The sequence below is a fragment of the Blennius ocellaris genome, assembly GCF_963422515.1.
Source record: "Blennius ocellaris genome assembly, chromosome: 20".
Classification (NCBI taxonomy): domain Eukaryota; kingdom Metazoa; phylum Chordata; class Actinopteri; order Blenniiformes; family Blenniidae; genus Blennius; species Blennius ocellaris.
In genome coordinates this window covers 9,738,009-9,754,293 of record NC_137669.1, presented here as the reverse complement: position 1 = coordinate 9,754,293, position 16,285 = coordinate 9,738,009, and positions in this window count along the sequence as shown.

Genomic DNA, 16,285 nt, shown 5'->3' with positions numbered 1-16,285 from the left:
GTGCCTGTGCTGGCGTGGCTAAACAACATGCACACAAAACAAAGCTTACAAACCACCGGATAAGATGAGCATCTAATGTTTGACTGTATTAGCCCTTGTTTGGATGAATTGCGAATGTTTGTCGGTGTGTCTCCTCCTCTCCCTCATCCAGCTGTGTCACGGAATCTTTCAGACTCTCCCCATGTACTCCCTAATTCTGTGCTGGCTTTGTGGTTTCAATCATCACGTATTTATGAGAAGCCCTTAAATGCTCTGCTGCAGCTCTGCAAGTGCCGGTGCGAGAAGAGATTTTCTTCCTCTCTCTTTCTTAATTCCACTCATCCCGTCTACAGATTTTATCTGGGTTGGCTCTCCTCCTCGCTATCAATCTCATATCCCGCAAGCTTCTCACATTCATCTAAGGCTCTTCTAATAGCACTAAATGGCATCACTGAAGCACATATCTAATCAAGGCCGCTGTCTGATTGGCTAACTAGCAGATAGCCTTACTTGTTCGTGTCTTTGATTGACACCCTGCTTTCGAAATTATACTGCACGGAATCGATTTGTAGCTTTTTTAACGTAGGAATAGATCGTTGCTCTTTTCTCCAGTATATAATGATAGATGCCAGTTATGGTTATTATCAAAATTTGCTGTGATGGGTTCCTTTTGTTTGTTGTCAGTGAAAGCCGCCCTCTCTTTAAGGTTCATCCCAGCATACTCGTGGGCTGAAGATCCAATTCATCAAGGTAATAGGCTCCATGAAAGCTGAAAATATGAACTGAGTGAGATCCTTAGCCCTTATGCATATGACCAGAAATTCTGAAATGCCTCTATCTATCAGGCACCATATAGCAATACCACTCCGGCAATAATGGACAGCCATGTGTGAAATCTATACAATTGCTTATCGCTGATGACAGTGTTGTGTCTGTTTATCGCTAGCAGAAAAAAACGAGAAGGTGGTTGGTACAGATCTTAGTCTCAGTAGTTGTTACCCTAACCCTATCAATAAGAATTATTTCCGACCTCTGAATTATTTAACAGCAAACTCTAAACCTTTAGACTTAAACAACATTCAGTGAGATTGTTATCCTCTTTATTGAAGACTGTAAAAAAACCAAACAAAGACTCCAGATAATCAAAGCGCACCACTGTTTACGCTTCTACATTTGCTTACGTATGTGTTGAGAGGCATGCCTCCGAGATACTGTTCAGTCTTCTTTACTATATTTCTATTTGGATATATATATATATATATATATATATATATATATATATATATATATATACTCCCTTTGAGGCAATGAAAAGCCTTGGCATTATTGGCTAATGGTGGGATTAATCTACCTAATGAAAGAAACTGGGGGAATCACAATCTCTTCCTGAGCTCATTTAAAAAAGCACGAACCCAGCATTTGGCCTGCAGATAGAGGACGCAGCCTGTGTGGAGGCAGAGAAAGATGGCAAGGGACTGATTTTCAAGATGCTTTTTAGCAGTTTTTTTTTTTTTTTTTTTTTTAAGTTATCATCCTGTTTTTTTTTTCTTTTTTTCTTTTCACCTTAAACTCCGAGCTTCTAAACACAATATTATTTTCAAGTCTCTCTACTTTTTCCAGATTTTCTCAACTCATTTGAATATTTTTCCTCCATTATATCAGTGCACCATTCTGTCTTTGGCCCAATATAATTCATTCAATTTTTTTTACCTTAATCATTTTGCTGTATATTTTATTGGTCACTTTTCATTCCGGACAGTAAAATCCAGGTTCGTCCCAGGCTAGCAAGTTATGAATTATTGCTGTAATATCTCCTGCTGGCTTACAGCCAAATCACCATGCAGTCTTTAAACGTGCGTGTGTGTGCGTGTGTGCGTGTGTGCGTGTGCGTGTGCGTGTGTGTGTGTGTGTGTGTGCGTGTGTGCGTGTGTGCGTGTGTGCGTGTGCGTGTGTGCGTGTGTGTGTGTGTGTGTGTGTGTGCGTGCGTGTGCGTGTCCCTCTCAGGACATCCGGGTGACTGTGTTTGTGTATGTTTGCTGTTAAAGTGGAGAAATCTGTCATTGTTGTCCTTCTCTCCCTCTTTACACAGTTCCCCATCATCTGCATGAGTATTTGTGGAGAATTGCACCATTCGACACCTCCCATTTGCAGTGTGACCCCCCCCCCCCCCGCCAAAGCGTTAACTTTTCAGTGTGGTGGGCAAATGTCTTGACACCTTTTTTCAAAGCAGAAGTTCAAATGACAGCTATTTAAGATTCTTGTGCATCGCCACATTCAGACAATGGTCTGTGGAAATACAATATCCCAAAGGTTTAAATCTAAATACAGATTTGTCATTGTGTCTCAACCAATTCAAATGACCCGCACTGACTCTGTCCACTGACTTTAATTCTTTATAGCCAAACATAAAGCCAGGCACTCTGCAAGCAAATCAACTTGGCAACCAGGCAAGCTCTTTTACAGTGTGAAATATGAGCTGGACTGCTGCTCCGTTTGGCAGATGTCTAAAATAACTAAGCCTAATTGGAGGATAAGGGCCAATCCCACAGCGGGCGCTTAAGTCATGGAGTTCTTGACCTGAAGACATGCAGATTTTTTGGCCAGAGAGGCTGATCGTGCACTTTGTGTGACACTGTGTCAGAAGTCATGCGCATTTTCATTTAGGAAGGAAAGTTGCTATACGTACGGGTACACACGTGTTTGTGTAACAAAAGCAGCCAACTGCATATTTCCTGTGTGATTCAAAGGAAGAGAGAGACAGTTTCATTATGTTTTCATCATAGCCGTTCCACTGGGGGTTCACACATGCACAAACACTGATAACACTGTCATTTACCCTGTCAATTGCACGACAGGCACACGTTTCTACAGTGGTTAATGATTGTGCCTGAGTGTCACTCATCCGTACCCCCAACATATAGACACAGTCCATGGGGTTTTGCTGCCAACTGGTGTGGAAATGATAACATTAATTTTGATGTTGCCATCGAATCTTTTGCTTCTTGCTCTGTTTCTTTGAGCGTCCAGGGTCACTGCTCCACAGTCCTCTGTACAGAGAGTATAGCACTATAATCTAGTGCGTGCGTGGCAGTCATTATACAGCAACAACGATGAGGAGAAGTAAAGAGCAGAGTGTGGGAAGAACACTGCGTCTGATTTGACTGTAGTGCTGCCTTCTGTCTGATCTTCAGCTAAAAAGGCCCTAACTCCTACAACAGGCTTATAACCCCTCGCTAATCCCCCCTTCTGACTCATTTCACTGCAGTTTGAAGCTCTCTCTTTAAATCTCTTGTTCACTCGCCGCTGTGCATTTGCGTGTGCGCGCTCGCACACACACACACACGCACACACACGTCTGTGAATAACAAAACCCCTCAGTTGAAATGGAAATGTCTCGCTGGACCGGTAAATTGCACTGTGAGAAATATATTGAGCCAAATGTTCACACACAGACACAAGCAGAGACACAAGTGCACACAACAAAGCCATTTTGTGATTTTGCGTTTAATTATGTGTGTGGATGCTTGCCACCCATGACCTCCATCACTCTGCTACTTTGTTTTAATTTGGACTTTTATAACTGCAACTTCATTCATTCATTCATTCATTCATTCATTCATTCATTCATTCATTCATTCATTCACTCATCCATCTATCCATCCATCCATCCATCCGTCCATCCATCCATGTTTTGCTTTCCACGGTGCAAGGAAAAATGATGCCATCAGTGGATAATTACAAAGTCACCAGCGGAGCCACACACTGATAATGAGTCAGTCCGGCACATGTCACATTGGCTGTTCTCTCTCAGTTCAGTCTAAAAGCAACATGTTTCCTTTTCATGTAAGCACAGCAAAGTAAAATTAGCAATCTGTTGAGTGAGTGACACAAAGATTTTGAGGGGACAGGAAGTAAGCCACTACCCCCCCCCCCCCCCCTAAACCGAATGCCTTTGTGTCATTATTAAAGATTAATGTTTCCACCACCGCGGTGGAGGAATTAGCATTAGCCACGGTTTTAGTGTCAAATGCTTGTTTCAGAGCTGTCACTCGCTCCCGCCTAACTAAAATGAGACGACTTAATATGATTGCACCAATAATACCACCTCGCTGCCAAAGTAGCCGATAATAGCTCTGGCTTTAGTGTAGGTGCTGCATAAATTAAGAGAAAAGATGGGATTGCCACATTGCCCTCTGATGGTATGTTCAAGTCATTTATGTTTATACCGGAAATGTTCTATTGTTTCAATTGTTACTTGGAGTAACATAAAAAGCCAATTTAAGAATCAAGGAGCATCAGCCTTAAGATTTAAAAAAAGACATTTTCAAAAGAGCTTTTCTAAAACATTGCTGGTTATTTGGTATTCTCTCAATGCATTTTTTTTGTGAGTCTTTTCAGCCTGTGATGCTCAATATTTCTCTTCACAGATATAGAAAGTCTCCAGCAGCTCACACTGATAGATTGTTCTTGCGTTATTGTGTCACTACAGCTGCAACCCTCCATCTTCATTGCCCTGTGGAATTGCACTGACCACTCACATGTGAATAGAATGAGAATATGGTTATGAAGAGATGGATATTTACCATGCAGAACACTGTCCTTCCATTTAGAGCTATTAGGCTTTGTACTCAAACAATATTGCAAGAACGCTTTAAGGCCAGGCTATCAGAAAGGTATTTTTTTTCTCCTTCTTTCTTTATGATCCAATTACCTTTGTTCATTAGACGGGGGTTAAATGGCAGGGGATTCTAACCGCAATTCCTGTGCTGTCAGACTTGTGACACACATGCTTGAACCCAGATACCAGTCCAGAGTCCCCTGTTTGACATGTACCGTATGTGTGTAACAGCTCAGTGATGAGGGCGGGCTTATCCCTGCACTGTATAGACCATTTAGCCTGCCATTATGTAAATGAATATATTGTGAGTTCAATGAGTAAAGCAGCTGCAGTAATCTGTAGGCTGTAAGGGTGAGAGAGCTGATGGCTCATTGACACGTCATTTTCTATGCATTGAACTTTCATTATCTCATTCTTTTAAAACATTGAAATTTATAAAAAAAAATATTTTGGGAAGAGGTTGTTTGTGATACTTGAAAGCAAAAGTATTATGGTGGTTTGAGCCCACTGCATTTAGAATAGTGTGCTTGTTCTTTACAGTGTTGCTGAATTTCTATATCTATACAAAATTTCTATATCGTCAGCAGTTGTTTATATCTCCAGGTCCTCAAATGTGACTTTGAGAATCATAAAGCAAAAAAAGAAAAAGATGACAATTAATGTGTGCTTGAAACTTTCAATCTGTATTTATTTAATTGCCCTTAACTGTTTTATCAAATTGTGATGTCTTCTTAAAAGAGACAAAGCAGGCTGGGAAATACGTGTTTCTCGAATCAACTGCTCCTTTCATCGTGGTGTCTTCATCACGCAGGTTTCCACAGTTTTAAACGTGCAGATTGTATGAAGTCCTTATCAGCAATCTGAAATAAAACCGATAAATAATTCATGACTCACATGTTTGAGCCTTGTATCTCATTGAAGAGGATCAATGAATTCTTATCCAGGACGAGTAAGTTTCCCAACAGTGTGGTTCCCACTGAAATTGTACTCCACCGGGGTGCGTTCCATCTCATTTCCATCCCTGTTTATTGCTAATTGTTACCTAATGAATTGCTCTCAGTTCCCAGTTAAACATACATAACTAATGTACAGTAAGACAGCTCCTGCTTAGCTAGAAGAAAACAAACAGTGCAGGAGCGAAACGAGGCTGGAGCTGTTAAAGCCTGCTGTAAACTATTTTCAACCTCTTTGTTTGCATCTGTCAACACCTCTGTGTTTAAAATTTTAGCACATATTAAAAAGTGCAGTTTTGTGAACTTTTGTTTTTATTATTGTTAAAGTTGGGCGCGTTCAATTCAGCAATGCCCTTTTCCTACATAACAACAATGTCCTCTTTTTCCCTAATGCAACACAAGTCAGCGTTATGTTAATTAGGAAGTACTTAGTTGACACCGTGTTAGTTACTATGCAGGATAACACAAGTGATTGAGGGGCTTTCAGGCAGTCTGTCAGCTGATGTCACTGACCAGCTTGCCCTGTCTGAATAAACAAAGTAAGAGGACGTAGGGATTGAGAACATGTTTCATTAGCCTCTAAAGTGAGGGATGGACCTTCAACCCCCGCCTTTAACTAATCCTTCTCTTCCTGGAGGGTCCTCATTGCCTGGAGGCGAAGTGTTCCAAGTCCTGAGAGGAGCACCCGCCATTATCCTTTAGTGCTCTTTAAGTCTGTCCATCACTTTCTCCTTTTCACACTCGAGTTTTGATGTTTCATAACCAGACAAATAGAATTTGTTCCATGATACTCTTATCAGTTGTAGAGGTGATTACCCATGCATTTACTATTAGGCTTGCTCATGTGAAATAGTTGGCTCAAGACACTTGTCTTTTGATTATCGCAGGTTATTGCAGATCCATTTGAATTACAACATACTTGCCTTCTGTAGAAGTACCATTTCAAAGATCAATCCCGATGCTGCTACTTCAGTTCACTATGTGAGTAAAAAACATGCCATTGAAGTTAATGTGTCACTATATGTTGCCTGTAGTTGTACATGTTACTGTATGACACTGTCACTCTGTTCTGCCCGCTGATTGTCTAGTGTGGGATATTCCGTTTTTACCTATAATCAGATAGAATTGGCAGCAGTGCCCATGACCCTGAGTTGGATAAAGTGATATACAAAAAATATGGATCTATCTTCACAATCATCATAACAATGACTCATTTTATATAATTCATAGGCTGTTGCTGAGTTCTTTACTTGTACAATTTCCAGCACAATAATCCTACATGCATTACTATGGATTAAGCTCAGCACACAATAGAGTTGTGGGAGTTATGTCACAGAATATACGTCACAGCAGCATATATTATCCTGATGTATGCAGCTATCTGCTGCACTATAAATTCTTGCAATTTTGATTGCCATTGCATGGCAGCATTGCAATTTCATAAAATATCTATAAGTAACTAGAAGCACACCTATAGTCCATTACTGTTTCTCATGTGAACACAAGACCGCACTCATCCGTATAAATGTTTAAAGTTGCTTCAAGCGTTCACCCTCCAGTACAATCTCTCAGTTGTTCCTGCCAATCAACAAATTCTGAAGCTGCAATCATTATAACAAGTTCACAGAAGCTGCAGATGATGAACTCTTTGGAGCCTTGCAGTGCACAAGCAAACTGAGTCCGGGGGGGTGGAATAATACTGGTAGCTAAAGCTAATTGTAATTCCCAAAGCACGAGTAGTACTTTGAAACCTCTGCTTGTAGCTTTGTCCTGAACGCTGAGCTTCAGTTGCCTGTACCCATTATAGGCTAACATGCCAGAGCATATCTTCTGCTGTGCAATTCAATTTAGTCACATGAATATCCGACTTCAGTTAGCATGCTGCAATATCAAATGTAAAACCTCCACACACGGCAACTGTCATAAAGGACCAGTTGCTGCATAATGTATAGCAAATGCTTCACTGATGGTATCAATGAGTGATCAATATGCAATAAAAACTCATTAAAGCAGTCTATGTTCTGTCGTGGAAATTAATTCCAGAAGACAAATCTACAATGTGTCAGCCTGGATATGATTTCAGTCCATCCATGCAGAAACAAGTTATTTAAAGCCAGAAATTGGATATGGAGATGGGGGGGTAGAAAGGGAAAGTGAGGATAGAGTGATATAAAAACAGAGACGGGGGGGGGGGATGAAACCAACCCATCTGGAAGAGAGGAGACCGAAAGAGTGTATGACAGCCCAGCATAATGAGATTTGGTAGTCTGTGTGGCTTTCCATTCACCTGAAAGAGAATTAACATAAAACACACACACGCAACTCTCCATTCTGCTCACATATTTTCAAACTATCATTGCTCCATATCCATCCCGCCCACACTCAGTGATTTCAGCATCTGGCAGATCAATCATCTGACTGTTTATTGCAAACTGTCTTTTTTTTGTGTGTGTTTTGTACCTGGTTAAACAAACCAACAAAAACAATTCTGATCCAACCATATGTTTCAGTGTCCGCATGTAAAGCTACATGTTCCAACAGGACGCCACTGGATGTGTTTTGCCTCAAATGCTGTTTCAGTTTTATCCCGCTGAGGAAAGCCAGTGTGTGAGCATTCTGCTGTGAGGTATGTAGGGAAACATGCACCACAAGTTTTAGTGCTGAATAATCTGTGTGTGCATTCCTCTTTGTCGCTTAACACCACCAAAAATACAGATATTACACAAGCAGCTCAATCTATATGGTAAAATGTAGCTTCTGGGGAAACACACATTTAATCCATTTCTACAAAGGCTTATATTTTAATGGCTTACACTGCATTCACTTTATGACAGGTCATGGATGCATCATTTTATTTTTGAGGGAGATAAGAATATGTATTCATGTCTACCCGCGATACTTCACTTACGCCTTTCCTCCCACTCAGTTATGTGAATCCTACATCTTGCATTTAATAGCAAAACCAGACATCGTTTGCTGGTTGCTTCCCTGGGTGCCTTTGCCTTCATGCCCACAGGTAACAGCCAGCTGCAGGAGACACTGGCAGTCTGTATTTTTCAAAGAAGAATGGAGAGAACTATATATTGATCGCTTGCATTGACTTCTAACTGACTAGAGCTTAATTCTTCCATCCATCTTTCCTTCTATACAGCTTTACACAACATAAGGTAACATGCAATCTCGGCTGGCTGCTCGTCTGTCACAGGAAAATCCGAGACAGTCACAGTAGAGTGACCGGTTAAGTCTCAAATGCATGATTTCAATGAGGGGGACATTCTTTTCATGAGGTAGAAGTGTGAACCACTACACCACCGCGAGAGCATGTTGAGATTAATTCCACTACAGGAATACTAAGCACTGAGGATGAAGCCGCGGAACATGTTTGTTAACCTGCTGAGGATTTACTGAATCACGACTGATTAAATAAGGGATTGGAGATCAGGGTTGGGGGGGGGGGGGGGGTTGTGTTCCTGTGTGAATCGCACTTTAATGTAATTTTTACCTGTGATTATCTCCTGCACTGCAATGACTTATTGATTCATAGCACATTATGCTAGTCATCTTGTAACCCGTCACTGGGAGCAAAATTCCCCACTGACTTGTGTTCAGGGGCAGATGATTCGTCGTAATTACTGACTTGGGATCAATGCCAATGATGTCTAATCATTATTTAAGGCTGGTAAAAGACTACAAGAGAGGTGATGATTACATAGTAGTCTATAAAATCTTCAAGCATTTCTGGTTTTGCTGCTGCTGGGATGCTTGAGGACTTGTGATGGCAATGAGGTTGAGTATGGGTATGAGTGTGTAGACTTTTTTTTTTTTCTTGTGCATGCTATGACCGCAATATTTTGCTCTGAGTCAGATCATGTGTATAGCTTAGCTGATTTTTTTCCCATTTATCCCCGACTCTGCATTTACAAATCAGCCCTCTCACATCCTATCCATCACTTCACATAATTTAATTTATACAACACATTGTCCTTTCTTTTATCACATTCTTTTTCTTCTTTTTTACTTGCTCTCCATGACCATTTTTCTTTGTTCCATTCGTTTCCACAGCAGACTGCCATTTTGAAAAGTGTAATTGTGTCAATAGTTTTTGTTTTTGTTTTTTTTAGTTGTCTTCTGTGTTTCTCCTTCTGAGTAGACCTCACTCATGTGTAAAATTAAGTAATTTATTGTCAATTTGCATAGTACATTAAATTATTTGGTCTCTGCTTGCTTACATTAAGTGAAATTCACAGGAAAGGCTGAGCCTGCAGCAAAAAAAAAAAAAACAACCTACAAAAACACATGACATGGCACAGCAGCACCTCCTCTGTATGTAAAAATCACAGTTGCATATTTATAATTCCCTCCATCTGTGTGGTGAATATTTGGCTGCAGCAGTAATTGATTATGACAGTGGGCTCAGTAAAGCAGCCAATCACTGTTCGCTTTCACTTCAAGGCCCTCAGTCAAAAAACATTTTAATGAGAGTTGAAAACCCCAGCCACTGCAGTGGCACAGATTTTCAGCTTTTTGCGCCTTCGTCCATGCTGTGCAGGAATATTATCCCTCGCCATGTCTGTGGCTATACATCCCTGATCCTCCACATCCTTCAGCTGAGAGAGCTCACAATAGGCTTGGATTTCTTTGGAGTCTTATGAATCGCAGCATGCCTGTCTTTTCTGTCTCATCCATCCTCCATTAGTCTGGGTGAGGACAGAGCTCAGTGGATTGATGAATGGCTGGCAGGGCATTTCCTTCACTCCTTTTAGCTATAACATGGAAGCCTTGCCAGGCAGCCTTTTTACTCGTCGCAGCCGTCTATTGCTGCGTAGTCCTGAATGCGCTTGGTCTGTGTGTAAACGTCTACATGTGAGCACACATACTGAAATGCACATAATAAATCTGCTGTGGTGTTTTCAGTGCTATTTCTGTAGAGGAGGCTCATTGCCTCTTCGTGCTGGAGGACTGCGTCGGCCCGTGAATGGCGAGTGTGAGTGGAAAGGCGGCTTGATGCCACAGAAAACCCTGCGACAGCACAATGTATATGGCTCAGCTTCCACTGCCCCGGGCCTCATTTGAATTGACTCATATGCTGTTTGTTTACTCACATTTAACTGTGGCAGATAGCACTGTTTGCCTGGTTTATGTGGTGTTCTATATCTGCCTTTGACTGCTCAGTGTCTTCTCGAGGATGAATAAAGTTCATCTATTTATCTGTGAAAGTGATATATACTGTAGCCAGAATGTCTTAACAGATCACTCGATCTGAATACACACCTCTGTGCTCCTTGAAAGGAAAATAAAGCAGAAGTATCACACTGTCTTCATAACTTGTTAAAAAGAGATTTTAGGTATTTCACATCTATTGAACTTGTGGCATCATGATGAAGGTTGGGCAGAACAGTGTTGCAGTGTTTAGAAATGTCACTTTACAACAGAAGACACATGTCCAGTTCCAGGCCAAAGCACAGCCAAACAAAATGTATTCTGACAGAAGGAGCTGGCCGAAGAAAAGGCCGAAGAAAATAATGCCATTTCTTTGGCAAGACCCGGGAGTGTCAGGACTTTTTTTCTTGTTCTTATGGAGTATGGATTGGCCTTGAGGCACCATTTACACAACAATGTTTAAAGTGAAAACATATCCTTTTATTTTTCTTCAGACAATGTCCGTGTTACGCTACAACATTTTGAAGGCGATGTCTGTTTAAAAGAAAATGACAGAAACAGAATTATGTATTTACCATGCCACAAGTTGGCGCAGTTGAATGTGTTGTCATGAAATCACACACACATGCACACAGAGAACAGAAAACAACACAAGATTCAAGTCCCGGGAGAATATGGATTTGTAGTCAGGCCACTCCGGAGGCCGCCATTGTGGCTTTAATCCATGTACTCTCACGTGCAGAACTATTTTCTACTGCCGTGGTGCATAGTGTGAGTCTGTCAGAAAAGGTTTGATTTTCCTCCACTTTAACGGAGACGGAGTCTGAGCGTTTTTAAAAAGTTGCACTCTCAGTGGCTTCAAGCACCATTTTGTAAATAGACACCCACATAGGCTCTTTTTTTCACATAAAAGTGTTGTCATGTAATTGGGGCCCGACTCTTCCCGCTGTCCAATAAATGCTTGGATCAAACCTGCAAACCCTCTTCATCATGACTGGTGGTGTTGGGGGTATTGTATGTAAACATATTAACTTGTTTATTATTTGCTGTCTCTCCGAGCCACAGCTTTGGCAGTAGCTCTGACTTTGTGGTCTTAAGTGACCGGCTCATTGACTTTTACAGGTATATCTGCATTTCACAATATCCTGCTTAACCAGCAATATACCTGCCACTGGTGACAGAGTTTCATAATCAGCATATGGCTGTGTGTGTGCGTGCGTGCGTGCGTGCGTGCGTGCATGCGTGCGTGCGTGCGTGCCCATGTTACGACTAATCCTGCGGGTAGACCGCAGCTGTGAGAGATTGTAATTGACTTCAGGGGACTTGGAGACTAGATTAGTATGTATGTATGTTTTTATGCTTGTGTGTATGTGTTTGCGTGCCTCTGAACAGGTACATTTCTGGGGCGTTTAAATAGCTATTAATGTCCCAGCTGGAGGGGAGAAGAAGCATTAGTGTGGTAATGGCATTTGTATACTTTTATGTGGCTGCCTTCATGTGCACGTGGGGTGTGCTTACTGGGCACATGTTGGCCGATGTGAAATGTCACGCCTTGTGGGAGGTGGGAGTTTTTGATGTGGCACATGCAGCCTTCACCGTTTTAGGCCTTGAAATATCTCCCGGGCATCCAGTTGGCTTTAAATGGCACCATGGCACTTTCGCTGTGGCTGGCCTGCACAGCTGGACTCTGAGCCAGTTTTTTGGGGGGTTTTTTCCCACTCGTGAACATTGAAATCTTTACAGTGGTTATTGATCATATACCATCTAAGATCAATGGAAATTTATATGCACCAGATTCAAAAGGCCAGTTATTGACCGACAGCGTTACTTCAAATATGTATCACTATTCATACCAAATATAGGTCAGTCTGGGGAGGCTTTTATTAGAAGAACATGCATTGGAGAAATAGGGATTTCACGCACGCATGCACGCACACACACGCGCACACACACACACACACACACACACACACACACACACACAGTCCAGCTGTTATGTTTTCCACAGTAGCTGTACTCTCTCCTACCTTTTCATTTGACCTGAAATAAAGTGGCCTTAATGTGCCTTTATTTCCTCTAATGCGATCATTCAATGAGCTCTGAGCATGTGAAGTGACTTTGTGTATTCATGTGTTTTCTGACGCAAATAGAAGTAGGAACACACAAGGCACAAACCTCTGGCTGTCAGAAACAGTTTGGCGTTGTTATTTACATAGAGGAAAAACTAAAATATATATCAACACCCACATGGAGACATGAGATGAGGGATTTAAAAAGTGTGTAGTCTGGTTCTTATAAACTGATTGAACATGTCAAGTTCATCATCCAGAGTGCGTCAATCAGTCAGTTAATACTGTTCATGTTAGTGTACATAACTGAAAAGCTTGCCTCTACACAAGACTTGAACGTTGAAAACAACATTCATGTACATCTATTATTGTATTTATTTATCATTATTGCAATTTTTTCTAAACATATGCGGCCATGTTTATAACAAGGTGCCTATTTTCACATCGGTTTGCCTTTGTATAACATCTGCTACATGTTTTTTTTTAAAGAAAGAAAAGAAAATGATAGGTGTTCAACCATACAGGTTAGACTGAAAGTAGATTTGGAAAAAGTGAGAGTTTTGGATATCAGATTTACTCGGGGTAAGGAATGTTTGGGCTCCCTACTCTCTGTGACCCCAGGCTGGACTTGGTGGGGGGGAAGCCTCATACATACTATGTGATATACTATACTATGTCAACCCGGATTGTATTGGAAAAGTAGATGGAACACATATTATATAGAGAATAATCCCTTGAAGAAAACAGCCCTGCAAATAAAAACAGCCAACTCAACATGCAAACTCCACATAGAGACCCAGGCTGGATGCTGACCACAATAAAGTGACCACCAATACACTTAACAAAAGTGTCATGCATTACACCTATTCAATTCCTTTTTTTAGTCCTTTTAACTTACAAAATTGAGTTGAGTGCAAGTTTAACAGCATCAATTAAAAACATTTAATTAAAAAAAGGCTATAAATTATATTTGTCCTATTGTGGGGGTGATTTTATATGACATGCTCACCAAGTTTAGATACCAGTGCAAATATGTGACAAATAACGATAGAAAGTTTTAGTTTACTAGAGGTGAATGATTGAAAGCTGTTCACCAACACTCAAGTTCACTCAACAGATGAAAAATTCCACCATCCTATTTCCATAACAGTGGGTTGTTGTTTTTTACCGCAGTAGCCAGTGAGACTAACATTTTGCCTATTAAAAGCCGAGCTGACATGAAGGTGAAGTACAGAAAGCTTCTGCTGTTTTCAAAGGTGAACCGAGCTCAGGAAGGACAGAGAGGAGGTAAGAGGAGAGGTGATCGAAGAGTCAACTTGACAGCTGGCGTTCAAAGAGCGTTTTCTGCCAAAAGGTTTCTACCTTGCCGGGGTCAAAGCCAGAAATTTAGATGAGACGCAGGAGAGAAAAAGGAGTGGATATTTGGGATTTGGGTATGATGAATGCAGTTTATATAAACCGCGGTGGGAGGTTGTGAGTCACACCTTTATCACCCACTGTGCAACGAAGTCTGCATTTTGCCTAAGAACAAGCACAAAAAATAAATAAATAGATGTAATAATAACCCAGCTTGATCGTATCACTCTAAGCTGTCGGTTTTTCATTTTGTACAAACTGATATCACACGGTCCTATCATAATACATTTTCCATTTGGTGGGTGTGCTGCAACCACTGAAATGTAATCCTCACACAATAATGCATGTATTCATCTACACCAGTGCATCAGTTGACATTTTTGCTCTTCGTAATCTCTCTTTCTCCTCATCGTCTTCCTCCCTGGGGTCCCCACATCGTCAGCTTTGGGTAAATCTCATATATGGGCATTAAATGCAGTAGGAAAAAGAGGTACAGTGGGAGGGATGAGAGAGAAGAAGGGAGGGTGGATTGAATCTTCTCCAGAGAAAAAAAATGGAAGAAGAGGAGATTAAACACTTCTGAGGCAAAGGAAAGAGAGAAGCAAGGTAAGAGTGAGGATTGGAGACAAAAACAGGAGGAGAGCAGAGTTGGGCCTTATCAGCATTCACTCATCCTACAGTGGATGAAATTACCCTTCTCTGTCTCGCGGTGTCTGCGGTTACTGCTATCGGCCCGGGCCGGGGATTTTGTCATAAATCGGCCTGTGTGCAAAAAGCGTGCATGCATATGTCTGTGTGTTTGCGTGTGTGTGCGTGCATTTGTGTCTAAGCATGCCGTGCAGATCTTCAGTTGTGTGGGTCCAGGTGCGTATTTGTACTTTGAAGCCTTGTTGTTCAGATGAAAGGATTTTGTGGACAGGATAAAGTTGATGGAAATGAATCTGCAGAATCACAAATGACCTCCAAGAAGTTTGTGTGGGTGTATACGTGATGTGTGTGTGTGTGTGTGTGTGTGTGTGTGTGTGTGTGTGTGTGTGTGTGTGTGTGTGTGTGTGTGTGTGTGTGTGTGTGTGTGTGTGTGTGTGTGTGTGTGTGTGTGTGTGTGTGTGTGTGTGTGTGTGTCACAACAGTGAGCTAAACCCTAAAAGCAAGAGTAAAATGACATCAGTAACAATTAGATGTGTGTGTGCCTTTGCATTCCTGCACCCATTTGTCTGTGCTCATGTGCGTGGGTGCAGATTATCCTGCACTGAAACACTAGTTTAAAGAAAAAAAATAATAAATCTCCCAGTTGACAAATTCTCTTAAGTGAAAAAGCTGATTTAATTGGGTTGCTCCCTGGTTCTTTCACCAATGAAGATGCCTTGATAAAAGATAATTCTTCTCTTCATTTTTTGTCTTCATCTTCCCTCCGCGTATGTGTTGTTGCCCATATTTTATCAGCAGCATCTCTTGATTTCTGTTTCTTTTCATTCCATCACCTTCACTTTTTTGCACTTCTCTTGGTTCACATACAGTAGACATTCTCTCCCCCACTCTCTCGATCGCTCGCACTCTGCAGCTTTCTCTCTCTTCTCCTTGCCCCTCTAATTTATTTCCTCTGTGTGCTGTGTGTGAAATGCTAAATTAGAAGTCGAGTAAAAAGAGGGCCTTGGAGCAAGAGACATCAATAGCTTCCTTTTAATTCTGAGAACTCCCTCTTTCCCTCCTTCCTCTTTCTCCCTCCCCCCCCCTCTCTCTCTCCCTCTCCTTCCTTTACCCTGCTAATAAAGCCAAATTGGCATGAAAGCCAGTGACCTCTCCCCTCTCCTGCCCTCTTTCCAATACTTAAACAGCCATGTCGAGGGCAGAGACAACATTGACAAAGAAACTGATGTCAATTTCCATCCAAAAATATATCTCTGCCACATCAAGCTCCCCTCTATCCATCCTAATTTTACTTTCCTTTTATGCAGCCCTGTGTCTAATCTGTTTGCTTCAGGTGCTATTCTTGCGTTCCTGCCCTGTCTCACCAAAGACCTCGGTATTTTCTTGCTTTCTCATACCAGTCTTTTTTTTTTTTATGGCATTCCCCAGGGAAAAGTGAGTTTGAACTCTTTTTTTTATTTTGTTGGAAATGTCTGTATTTAATAAGTCTGCCTGGCAGCTCT